Source organism: Oculina patagonica, chromosome 10, assembly GCF_052425735.1.
Source record: "Oculina patagonica isolate OP01 chromosome 10, crgOcupat, whole genome shotgun sequence".
Taxonomy (NCBI): Eukaryota; Metazoa; Cnidaria; class Anthozoa; order Scleractinia; family Oculinidae; genus Oculina; species Oculina patagonica.
The window spans coordinates 10,378,161-10,381,431 of NC_135767.1; the positions used below are offsets into that span (position 1 = coordinate 10,378,161).

General features: G+C 42.1%; 1 pseudogene; it reads left to right on the forward strand.

Annotated features, from left to right (window-relative positions):
- The first annotated feature begins 1,403 nt into the window (after positions 1-1,403).
- On the forward strand, positions 1,404-2,826 carry LOC144628062 (dehydrogenase/reductase SDR family member 6 pseudogene; annotated as a pseudogene).
- Positions 2,827-3,271: the final 445 nt, after the last annotated feature.

The following is a 3,271-nucleotide window of genomic DNA, read 5'->3' on the forward strand; positions in this document are numbered from 1 at the left end:
TTGTGCTCGGTCGGCGGGCAAGTGAAACACCTAGTTGATTAAGTAAGTATCGCAAAAAACATAATCTCAGCACTTGTTTACGAGACACAACCAGGTTCTTTTGAGAGGCTGTCTCTGTAAAACCGGTCTGATGTAGCTTAATTTCTTGTGTAATGCAAGACTTTCATGTACTTAAACTAAAACCACAATCCCCTTGATCGAATCATTTATTTATTTATTTATTTATTTATTTATTTATTTGTTTTTAAGGATTTTGGTTCACACGATCGAGTGTCAAGACTTAAATTTACCACTATTTTAGGATAGATTAAACAAAAAATAACAAATTCTCTACCACCGCAACCAGTTTAGACTACGAGCAGTCCCTATTTTTTCGCCTCGCCCCGAGTCTGAATGTTGTCATAATTTCAAGGAAAGGTGAAGGCGATTGACTGGAATCTAAAGATATTAGAAGGCAAAGCAAATAATTTGGGCATTGAGAATGTAGGTTAAATATGAGCATTTCAAAAAGTGTACACCTTCCTAATTCGAATCAAATTACCTACCATATTCATAGGAAGAGCAGTCGTGGTTTAGAAGCAGTTCCATAGAGGGAGTGACGAAGAAACAAGACGAACCGTGGTACATAACACCATTATTAATAATTTATAATTTATATCTAGTATATCAAGATAAAAGCTCAAAGCCCACTACTAAACTACTAAACTTGAGCTTATGTAAATAAAATATAAGAAATACGTGGAATATACAGTAATTATGCACAACGAAAGGATCAAGTTTTTCCAGTAAAATATCACTACAGTAATGTTACGGCAACAAAATAACAAACCTGGCTGTGAAGTTTTTTGTCCAATGGTCGTCTGCCAACCTGGTAAGTGATTCACTGAAAGCTTGGCCACGAAAAATGTTGTTTAGCATAAAATCTGTCATCAAAGTTCTCGTCCAAGAATTGCTTTTAGGTTTCTGGAAGAATATAACAAATAGATTAACGTTTTTTCTTCCGAAAAAGGTACAAAAACAAGTGAAAACGACTAAGTATTAATTTTTCCAAGCTGGCCTCCATGTTGTATTTTTTGGATAACACAAAGAAGCTCAAAGAGAGGTTTCGTTTCAGACCGGACGCCGGACGCCGGACGCCGGACGCCGGATGCCGGATGCCGGACGCCGGACGCCGGACGCCGGACGCCGGACGCCGGACGCCGGACGCCGGACGCCGGACGCCGGATGCCGGATGCCGTACGTCTGGCTGTTTGACATGTACATGTAACGTCTGGTAGTTCACACACAAAGTAGTTATTTTCTGAATTGTGAAAATCTGTTGATTTTGCATTTGAGTCAATTTTTGAATCTTCTGAATAAAAGCAGTCAACTGCAGACTTATAATTATAATTGCCAAATCAAATATTTCATTTTTATGAGCATTTTTTAATGCTTTAAAAGACCTTCCCGGTTAAACAATTCCGGTACAGGGAACGCACGAAATGACATTTTAGAGAGCCCAATTAAAATTAAAATTTAAGTCAAATTATTATTATAATTATCAGATTCTAGAAGTTCGTGCCTCCGGCCCTCGTGTTCACCAGTTTAATTTTTGAATCCGGTACTTAAATGTTACCGATAACCCTAGACTGACAAAAGAAAAAGTCATCACACGACGCATACAGACCAGGCATTTCTCTCGAAAGAATTGCATTGTCATCCGGTTTGTGACATGAAGTTTTCGTGAACCACTTGTTCGTTTATCAAAGAAAAGGCACGCAATCTTGTTACAGCTTTGCCTTTCGATCCACAAAATGGCACCTGGACGTTTGGAAGGGAAAGAAATCCTCGTTACTGCAGCAGCACAAGGAATCGGCCGCGCCGTCGCCGAAGCATTTACCAAAGAAGGGGCTAATGTTTTAGCCACTGATATCAATGGGGAAAAACTCGCCGAGCTCGACTCCATTGAAGGAATACGAACCAAGATCCTTGATGTCACCGACTACGATGCAATAAAAGCACTCGTTAAAGAATTCCCAAAGCTAGACGTGCTTTTCAACTGCGCGGGGATCGTTCATCATGGCACAATCTTGGACTGCGAGGAAAAAGATTGGGACGTGGTGTTCGATGTTAATGTGAAGAGCATGTATCGTTTAACCAGACAGTTTCTTCCAGTCATGTTAGCACAGGGTGCTGGGGTCATCATAAACATGGCGTCTGTGGCATCAAGTGTTATGGGAGTGCCGAACCTATTTGTCTACAGCGCAACAAAGGGTGCGGTGATCGGATTCACAAAAGCTCTCGCTGCCGACCTCACAGCTCAGGGGATTCGCACCCACGCCATTTGCCCGGCAACGGTGGATACCCCTTCTTTGCGAGAACGAAGCGAAATAATACGGCAGAAACAAGGGCGTCATGGGAAACCTGAAGAAATCGCAAAGCTAGCCGTGTTCCTGGCGTCAGATGAGGCGCCTTACATGACGGGGTGTGAGCACATCATCGATGGAGGGTGGATGCTTTCTTAAATATATGAGCACTTAAAAAAAATTAGACTGAAAGGTCAAGGTTTCTATTAACTGATAGGTGGCGAGGGGGAAATAATGATTATGATGACAACGACGACAATGATGACGACAACGACGACGACGACGACGACGACGACGACGATGATGATGATGATGATGAAATTTTTAGTGTCAAATGTCGTGAGCTGTACAAAGAGACAAGCTTATTGGGGACACTAATCTAAATAAAAAATAGTTTGGGATTTTTTTGCGTCATGACAGTTGCGTGACAGTGAAAACCACTTATTAAAGCAGAGAGTGAGCACTGTAATTGTGTTAAAACAGCGCAAGGCTGGTCTATTAAACATAAAACTCATTTTTTGACGGTTTTGTGTGTATATAAATAAGAAAAAAAAGGAATTATATTGGTACAGTTTTCGAAACCATCTGAGATTTGAACAAACTAGGCGCGCAAGGTGGTATCGGGGAGTTTTTCAACAGGGCCGCAAGATGGTATTGGGTAATTTTGATAATAGCCTGAGAACAGGCTCTCCGGTCGAGGATGGGGGCGAAAAGAAAGCGGGAAGAAAAGGGAGGGGGGAGGGGGAGGAAAGAAAGGGAGAAGTGGAGAACCCCGTTTTTTTTCCTCCCCTAGTCCTTTCTCGGCTCGCTTTGCTCGCCGATCAGATCGGGAGCCTGCTCGCAGGCTATTTTGATAAGAGGCCGGTTGGCCAAACAACGAAGCTGTCTTGGTCGTTATTCGGCTGAGAGTCAAAGTTATTACCTGG